Here is a 10,591-nt window from a genome sequence, read left to right as displayed (position 1 = left end):
TAAAACATAACTCTCAACTTGTAGGTTGTGAATATATTTTTTTAGTCGACAGGTAGAAGGTATACTAGTGTTCATTGCACCATTCTTTCCACTTTTCTATAGGCTTGAAGATTTTCAAAGTATACAGTTGGGGAGAAAATGGACATTAAAAATTTCCAAAATTAACAACATGGATTTACTATATAGCACGGGGATCTATATTCAATATCTTGTAATAAACTATAATGGAAAAGAATTTTTTTAAAAAAGGTATAGATATATACATATGTATACGTATAATCAAATCACTTTACTGTATACCTGAAAGTAACACAATATTGTAAATCAACTATACTTTAAAAATTTTTTTCCAAAAAAATTAAAAACCACAGGAAGTGCACCAAACTGCTAACAGTGCTTATCTTGGCTGAGGTGATATAGGGGTTCTTTTTTTTTTCTTTATATAGTCCAGTTGTTCTACTGAACTGTATTTTTTTGTAATCATATAATATTTTTATTTCAACTTTTAAATATGTATATGCATATATTTTTTAAAGGCCACAGTGGGGACTCTTTTTTTTTGCCCCTGGGCCTCTTTCTGCCCAAAACACCCACCAGCCTCATGGCCCCAGCAATGCAAGCCCCCTACAAACCACATTTCTCAACAAATGCTTTCATGCATATCACTAGCCCCATATCTCCATTCCCCACAAACACTTTCCTCATGAACTACAGCCCACACAAAACATACTCCTTCTAAACTGCTCTCCCGGAACAAATGGCTTTCTTCACCACTGACTGCACTTCTGGCAAGGCTTCCGCCCATAAATCACTCCTTCCTCAAAGTTCCTGTGTAACCCTTCCACCACCTATCCTTTCGGAGTTACTGCCTCAGTCCCCTGGTGAATTCCTCCAGGTGTGCTGCTAAAGATTTCTCAACTGCTGAGTTTCCTGTCTGATGAAGCGGTGAATTGCTTCCAATTTGGTCTGGAATCAGTCACAGCTCCCAACTCTTCCTAATCTAGCCTCCCAACTCCTCACCTCTTACCTTCTTCAAGAAGTGGACATGCATAAACATATAATTATTGCAACATGAATGTACAGTGTAACATCTAATCTTCCTTCCATATAACTTAAGTGTTGGGGAAGTGTACCTTTGCTATTCAGGCTTTTGCAAACAAGTCTTGATGTTTCAAGCTACTTGATTTTTAGTGTTGGGGAAGTGTATCATTGTTATTCAGGCTTTTCCAAACAAGTCCTAATGTTTCAAGGTACTTGATTTGCATAGAATTTTAGAGGTTGTAATGTCAAAGATTCCTCTCTATGGCTTTGCCAAATATTCATCTAGCCCCTGTTTCCACACTTGAAGAACTTAACTATTTCTTTTTTGTGGAACTCTTCACAAATTGAGTGGAACCTCTCTTCAGGTCTAATCTTAACTGACAAAATTGCACAAAATAAATTTGATTCTTCTTTTACATCAACAATCCTTTAAAACGATAGAAGACAGTTCCTCACTACTCCATTTCATCTCCAATTTGCCACCAAGCATAACTCCATCGGACCTTCATTTTCAGCCCAAACATGTGATGTGTTTCCACACAGTACCCACCCACATCACTCTCTGTAGATTCAAAGATTTGGAGACAAAAGTTGTGAATATGAGTCTTAGCTTAGTCATTCCTTTGCTGTGTGATGGTGGAAAAGTCAGGTGACCTTTCTCTAAGCCTCTCTTTTTTCATCTGAAAAATGAAAATGAGAATAATATTAATGATACTCAATAGTCTCCATAAATATCAAAACTAAAAAGGACAAAGAATGTAAAATCTTTTGTAGATTGTAAAGCACTTTGTACATGTTACATGCTATGGTTATTCACATTAAAGATCCAATCACAGCAGGAGTGTCTTCCTCTCTCCCCACCCACTTCCCCTTACAGATTAAATCCTTCTCTACTTGACTTTTTTTGGCTTTTTTTTTTTTGTAAACTTTGGCCACACACTTTGAGATTCAGCATCAATGGGTCCTTTGGAATGATTGTGGCAGTGAATACTCCCCCAGAATCAATTTATTTATACTAACAATGGTCTAGCCTCATTCTTTTTAAGGATGCTTCCACAAAATAGCTGCAACTTCCCTCCGTACTGGCCATTCCTCCACATTCAATCAACTTTACAATTGCTTCCTTACCTGCTTCCTTACCTCCAGATCTCAAAGCCTGGCCACACTATCTGAGAATGTCCCAAAGTCTGGAGGCTTTGGGGTCTCCAAGCTGAATTTTAGCATTGAGGTTCTGGGAAGGAAGGGCTCAGTTCCCTCTAATATCTTTGAAAAGTATGTAATATTACCCTGCAGGGACAACCTTGCAGGGCTCTTTCTCTGCTGCCCTCTTATGGATAGCTATCAAGTCAAAGTCCAAGCTATCAGTGTGGACTCATTTCTTTTCACTATCAAGAGTCCCTAACGCACTGCACAGTTGTAACTATACGATAAACAAGTCATCGGGTACTGCATGGATAATCAATTAAAGGTCCCATTTAACTCCCAGTCAATAGTACAAGCCATCTTGTCTCCTCCCTCATATCATATGCAAGTCCCATTTGGGGCCTCTCTGTTTCAAGGTGTCTCCCATTGTTAAAAAATTTAAAAAAATTTTTTAAGCCTGTTTCTTAGACCTCACATCTTTCCTCCAACCACTACTCCCCTATGTAGCAAAATTCTCAAATGTGTTATTTGTACATGCTGTCTCTATTTCCTCATCTCTCATTCTTTCTGGTGTCCAGTCTAATCAAGGTGTTGAAGCTGAATCTGGCCTCTGTACCGTGACACCGAATTAAATCTCGGAGACAAAGTTTTGGATGCAGTAGAAAAGAATAGCTTTATTGCTTTGCAAGGCAAAGGGGACCACAGAGGGTTAATGCCCTCACAATTGTGTTTTGAGGCAGCCTGGAGGGGGCAGTGAGTAGTTTTATAGTAATGGTTCAAAGAGGGCATGATCAGCTAGTAGACATTCTTCTGATTGGTTGGTGGTGAGGTAAGTGGGAGTCAGCATCATCAACCTTCGGGTTCCAACCAGTCTACGCGCTGGTGGACAGCATACAGTTAACTTCTCCTACCAGGTGGGGGTTTCAGTATCTGCAAAACAGCTCAAAGATATTGTTATACCTGTCCCTTGAGGGTTGGAACCAGGACTCTGCCCCAAGGTTGCGCTATTGTTTCTTGCCTCTTCCTCCCTTGTCTCTGCATCCCTTCCCTTCCCTAATTAGCATATGTTTGAACCTGCCCATTGGAACTCAGAGAAGGTCATGGAGTCTGAAAGAAGCCTATTTCCTGTAACCAAGAAGTGGGGGCGGAGGGGAATTCCATGGCGGTCCAGTGGTTAGGACTACGTGCTTCCACTTTAGGGGACACAGGTTTGATCCCCGGTCCGGGAACTAAGATCCCTCATGCCACGAGGTGTGGCCAACAAACAAACAAAAAAGAAGTAGGGTCACAGAAAGGCTTTTGTGCCCAGGAGCCCCACAGGGTCCTGCTTGGTATCAGTGTCGTTCTTGTTGCTCCACTAAGACTGAAACAGGAGGGAAGGGGACAGGGCACGACATTTGAAAGAATGACATAGCCCGAGGACAGGATATAAATGGATTAGAACCAAATGAGTCCAAGATGGCGGACAAGTTGGCTTCCACTAGACCTTGAGCCTCAGTCTACACTCATTGTAACACATCAGCAAGCTAAATGACACACCCACAGGTGCCATGACAGTTCCAAGGCCGACCATAAGGATCAAAAAGTGGGCGGTGGCCCAATTCCTGGAAATCCCCACCCCTTCCCCAAATAGCTGGAATACTCCTCCCACTCATTAGCCTATGAAATTACCCACCCCTATAAAAACTGACAATCACATACCCTGGTGCCTTTCTTACCTTCTGGGGTGGCCCACATGCTGCCTGTGGAGTATGTTTTTCTCTAAATAAATCCACTTCTTACCTATCACTTTGTCTCTCACTGAATTCTTTCTGTCATGAGACATCAAGAACCTGAGCTTCATAAAGTCCTAAAACCAGGTGTGTGATCTCAGTTGGAAGACTGTGGGTTTTGGCTGGGTTCGAGTCCCGGCTGAGTGGGTTCAAGTCCCAATCTGAGGTGCACGGTTTCAAGACTACATGTCAAGGTAAGCAGTGAGTGACCTTGACTGCTCTCTTCACTTGTCCTCCAAGACATCCTATTTTCTGATTTTCCTCCTACCTCACTAATGGGTCATTCTCAAATTCCTTTGCTGAATCATTCCCCACATCCTGATTTCTGTCCCCTAGATAATATCATTTAGTTCATTTGCTTTAATGCCATCTATATGCTAATGACTTCCAAATTTATGTACCTAGCTTAAATCTCCTCTCTTTGATTCCAGACTCATTTATCCAGCTGCATACCCCACGTGTCCACCTGGAGGTCTAGACTTTTAAAACTTATCGGCTATAAAAGCAAACTGCTCCTCCCTAAGCGTCTCATCTCAGTAAATGGCAGCTCCATTCACCTCACCTATTGGGGCAAAAATTTAGGAACAATTCTTGATTCTTCTTTTCTTCTCATACTTTTTTCCAATCTATCAGAAATTCTTGTCTACTCTATCTTCAAAATATCTCCAAATTCTGACTTCATCTTACCACCTCCTTCACCATCACTGATGCAAACCAACTTTTAACCTGGTCTACCACAGTGGTCTCTTATCTGATCACCCTACTTCAATTTTTGCCCCATACCATGGATTTTCTACAAAATAGGCAGTTGAGTTGTTTGTTGTGGTTGTGTTGTTTAGGGTAAATCAGTTTTAAAAATCCTTTCATGCTCAAAATAAAATCCAAACTTCTTACCATGACCTACAACACCTGCCCACATCTCCAACTTTGTCTCCCACCATTATTTCCATTGTTCACTCTACTCTAATAATATTGGCCTTCTTGCTGCTGCTAAATTGCTAAGTTCCCTCACAACCTTCATGCTAGCTGCTTGAACACTCTTCCCTAGTCATTCCATTGCTCACTCCCTCCTCTACTCAGGTGTCTATTCAAATGCCAGCTCCTCAGGGAGGCCTTTCCAGCGCTAACCTATTCGAGAAATCTCTTGCTTCTTTATTACTTTCTCTCTCTCTCTCCCTTTTTTCTTTCCCCTTGGCCACGCTATGCAGCTTGCAGGATCTTAGTTCCCGACCAGGGATTGAACCTGAGCCCTTGGCAGTGAGAGCAGGGAATTTCCTCTTTTGTTTAATAGCCTTAATGAGGTATATTTTGCATGTCATAAAATTCACCCATTTCAAGCGTACAATTCGATGATTTTTAGTAACTTTACTCAGTCGTGTGACCACAACCATAAATCAGGTTTGGAACATTTTTACCCCCTGAATAAGATCCCTTATGCCCATTTACATTAATCTCCTTTTCTACTCTGAGCCCCAGGAAACCATTAATCTACTTTCTGTCTCTATAAGTTTGTCTTTTCTGGATATTTCATATAAACAGAATCATAAGATACATGCTCTTTTGTATCTGAATTGTCTTACTCAGCATGTTTTTGAAGCTCATCCATGATGCAGCATGTGTCTGCAGTTTGTTCCTTTTTATTGTTGAAAAGTATTCCATGGTATGGCCATACGTTTTATCTATCCATTCACCAGTTGTTTCCAGTTTCCATTATTAGTAAATGTTGCTGTAAACATTTATGTGTTAAGTCTTTGTGTGGTTGTGTTTTTATTTCTCTTGAGTAGATACCTAGAAGTGGAATTGCTGGGTCACATAGTGGTTTTAATTTTTTGAGAAACTGTCAAAATGTTTATCCAAAGTGGCTACACCATTTTACATTCCCAGCAGTGATGTATGAGGGTTCTTGTTTCTCTGTATCCTGCCAACACTTGTTAATGTCTGTCTTATCTATTATAAACATAATAGTGAGTGTGAAATGGTATCTCACTGTAGTTTTAACTTGCCTTTCCTTCCTCTATTACTTTCCATCCCCTTACTTTGATTATTTTTTCTTAACACTTATTGTTACCTTAGATTTTTTTTTTACATTTGTATTTATTTGTCGTCTGACTCCTGAGTTAAATATAAACTCCTTGAAGGCAAGAACATTGTCTTGTTCTTCTCTGTTTCCCCAGTCTCTAGAACATTTGTTAGTAAATGGATAAACATACCCTCTTCGCGTTTATCTTTCTCTCTGCGCAGCAGCCTGGAGAGGTGCACTCAAGTTTTCATGGACAGACAACAGTTTATAAGTTGATAATTTGGGGGGTTAGCAAACATATGTATGTATGTGTATATGCATATGTATGTACACACACACACACACACACACACACCTTGGCATTTCTATATAAGCCTTAATACATCTGATTATCAAAAGGACATAGTTCAAAATAATTGCGGAAAAAATGAACAAATATCAATGCAATACAGTGTTGTCAAGTAAATGTTATAGTTATGAGTGACCTTCGTTGAAAAATGTCAATACTGGGTAAAGGCTGATGACAAGACCTGACACAAACGTCACTTGAATAATCACACAGGGTTATTTATCCAAAGGGCACAAAATAAAGTCAGCTCAGTCAGAGAGATGAATAAATGTTTCAATTCAGACAGAAGTACAGACATCTTAGAAAACAAACTTATGCTTACCAGGGGGGAAAGGGGGTGGGGAGGGATAAATTGGGAGACTGGGATTGACATATACACACTACTATATATAAAATAGATAATAAGTACCTACTATATAGCACAGGGAACTCTACTCAATACTCTGTAATGGGCTGTATGGGAAAAGAATCTAAAAAACAGTGGATATATGTATATGTATAACTGATTCACTTTGCTAGACACCTGAAACTAACACAACATTGTAAATCAACTATATTCCAATAAAAATTTAAAAAAAAAAGCACAAACATCTTGACTCCAGCACCTTCACCAGAAGGTGTATTATTACTGAAAACTTTAAGTAAGTGAGAGTCATATTAGACTATGGAAATATAACAGTATTTCTCAGTCTAGTCCACTTGTACTCCTAAGCAAGTGTGGATATGCCCAGAGCCCCTCCTTGGGTAGAAGCACCTCAAGTTTCTGGTTTATACAATGTACAATCCTATTGCAGGGTACAGTTTTGTTCTCTAAGGCACCTCTCTCAGACTCTCCAGGCTAGTATATTCTGGTCTGAGAACATTCCTGAATCCAGTATTGTGTAACCTTACCAAGGATCAGTTTTCTAGATCTTTGGGAGTCCTGCTAACAAGCCTTTAGACCAACCGTAGAGCTATCCTGAAGTAACGAGTCAGTAGGTAGGAAATATTTTAGAAGCTGGATGCCATAAAGAACGGCAGAATGGCAGAACATATCCAAAATTACCGTTACCATAATTCCATATTTGTTTTTTTAAACAGTGTTGGTTCCTATCTGTTTGTGAAGGAGGAGGGTAATTTAGGGGAGCAAGCATCCAAGGAAACCTAATGACTTCCTTCTGTCCCTCCAGATTCATGATCTTGCAGGTCTATCAGTGAAACTCCAGAGTGAGAACCTTCCCACCTCCAAAACAAGTATATCAGAAACAACCACTGTGGGCTTCCCTGGTGGCGCAGTGGTTAAAAATCCAACTGCCAGTGCAGGGGACACGGGTTCGAGCCCTGGTCCAGGAAGATCCCACATGCAGTGGAGCAACTAACCCCATGAGCCACAACTATTGAGTCCATGTGCTGCAACTACTGAAGCCTGCGAGCCTAGAGCCCATGATCCACAGCAAGAGAAGCCACTGCAATGAGAAGCCCCGCACCGCAATGAAGAGTAGCCCCCACTTGCTGCAACTAGAGAAAGCCTGCACGTAGCAACGAAGATCCAACACAGCCAAACATAAATAAATAAAAAATAAATTTATTTAAAAAAAAAACAACCACTGTGCCAAATATCAACTACATTCCTTGATGGTAATTAAATTATTTTCATACTTCATTTGATGGAATGGGTAGAATATTAACAATGGTAGTAGCTCTACAGTATTATTTGGAGGGAACAGTGGAGGTTAATACTGTGAACTGGAATTGACCTGGACAGTCTTTGATGGGTAAAAAGAACACTGGATAGAACTAGAAGACCTCAGGCTACATATAAAGTCGTACTATATTCCTACCAATCTTTTATTATAAAATTATAGCCAAAGCTCAAGTAGAAACAGCTCAAAATAAAATAGGAAAAGCAAAGACAAAGGCCAATATCAAATAGCTGGCTGACAAGCAAAATGGTATTTTAAAAAATGAATAAAAGAGAGAAGGGAAAGAGGACAAGAAAAAAAGTGATTTGCAAATGAGCTAAAGTAAGCCTCCTAAATGAACAAACTCAGAATGGAAGTGAAAATGAAAACCCGATGGAGGAGTGGAGTTCTCTGACCCCAAAACAAAAGAACAAAGGCAGATTAATACCAAACAATTTCAAATCTAATTTAGACTAAAGCTAAAAGTCTGGCAAAAAGATTAAAGACAGGAAATTTTCCATTTTTATTAAAATCCAAATTTACAATAACAGAAAAACAAGGCAGGTAGCCAGTGTTTATTCAAATGGCATCCCTTAGAAACAAAATGTAATTATGAAAAACAGGCCTATTTACAAGAAAGAGCAATGCAAATCTAAGCCAGATCAAATTTAGATGCAAGGCACAGCACGGAAGGAACAGTTCCATTCTTCTTCACCTTCTTCTTTTAAAGGGGCAGCAACTCTTTGAATCTATTTGTAATAGTAATCAACTCAGACTGGGAAATAGCTAAAAACAAACAAACAAAAAACAAAAAAAATCCAAGCATACTCTTCCTTTGGTTCTAAAAAATTTGAGTGACAGACATGTATTCTTGACAGCATGGACCTAATTCATCAAGTAAGCACAATAATTAACAGATGTGAAAAGATCTCCAAGATACATTAAGGTAAAATAAAATAGCAAGGTGTAGAACAAGAAGTATAACATGCTAACTTCTGTGTATAATAATAGGAGAAAAAATAAAAATATGTATTTTTATTTGTTTATATTTTTATAAATCCTGGAAGAATGCACAAGAAGCTAATAAAAGTGATTCCTAGTGGGGTGGGGAAGGAAGGGCAGATGGAGGAGAGGACTGAGATGAACATTTTCACTGTATACATTTTTTGTGGCATAATTTTTTAACTATGTGATTCTATCACCTATTCAAATTTTAATCCAAAAAAAAGAGAAAACTAATTTGACTTAAGTGTATATTTTTATTTCTAAATTGCTTACGCTCTTGTCTTTATGTTTTTTTGTTTTGTTTTGTTTTGTTTTTCTGTGGTATGCGGGGCTCTCCCGTTGCGGGGCATAGGCTCTGGACACGCAAGCTCAGCGGCCATGGCTCACGGGCCCAGCCGCTCCGCGGAATCTGGGATCTTCCCGGACCAGGGCTCGAACCCGTGTTCCCTGCATTGGCAGGTGGATTCTTAACCACTACGCCACCAGGGAAGCCCTGGCAGGTGGATTCTTAACCACTGCGCCACCGGAGAAGTCGGAAGCCTCCCCGCTTCTGGTTAGGCGTTAGTCCATCAAAATACTACAGTGTGATTTTTCCCATCAGTCCTTAGTTAAAAAGCTGGCCACTTGCCTAGAGAATAAGGTTAGCACTCCTTAGCCTGAGATCAGAGCTCTAAACAATCTAGCCCCTCTCCACCTTATCTCCAACTGCTCGCATTCATGATTTCTTCATTTTAACCTTTCCAGTCTGTTATATTAGACATTCCTGAATTGGCCTGCATGTAGTGCTTTCAGCTATATCCTCCTCACCTCTCTTTCCTATAAAGCCTAACTTGAGTCCTACCAATCCTTTACCCATTCCCCATCCTCTGTAGCACGTTATCATTGGCACTTAGCATGTACTACTTTTCACACATTAATTTTTCAAAACAATTTCAAAAACAATTTTTCTAAACAATGACAATATAACACACAAAAAGACTAAAATAGGCATAGAGGGTACCACTAATTCAACCTTGTTTTTCCTTTTTTATGCATATATCCTGTCCCCTGTCTAGACTGAAAGCACTTTGTCTTATTACCAATTTATATTATGGTTTTTAAGACAATGTTCTATACAAAATACATGATTAGTAACATTTGTTTTTTTGGTTTTGTTTTTTGTTTTTTGTTTTTTTTTCGGTACGCGGGCCTCTCACAGCTGTGGCCTCTCCCGTTGCGCGCAGGCTCAGCGGCCATGGCTCACGGGCGCAGCTGCTCCTCGGCATGTGGAATCTTCCCGGACCGGGGCACGAACCAGTGTCCCCTGCATCGGCAGGCGAACTCTCAACCACTGCGCCACCAGGAAAGCCCAGTAACATTATTTTTTTTTTAATAAATTTACTTATTTATTTTTGGCTGTGTTGGGTCTTTGTTGCTGTGCGCGGGTTTTCTCTAGTTGTGGCGAGCGGAGGCTACTTTTCGTTGCGGTGCACAGGCTTCTCATTGTGGTGGTTTTTCTTGCTGCAGAGCACGGGCTCTAGGTGCATAGGCTTCAGTAACTGTGGCACGTGAGCTCAGTAGTTGTGGCTCGGGGGCTCTGGCGCACAAACTCAGTAGTTGT

This window comes from Globicephala melas, chromosome 2 (assembly GCF_963455315.2).
Source record: "Globicephala melas chromosome 2, mGloMel1.2, whole genome shotgun sequence".
Classification (NCBI taxonomy): Eukaryota; Metazoa; Chordata; class Mammalia; order Artiodactyla; family Delphinidae; genus Globicephala; species Globicephala melas.
Note: the sequence above shows the minus strand (reverse complement) of the source record.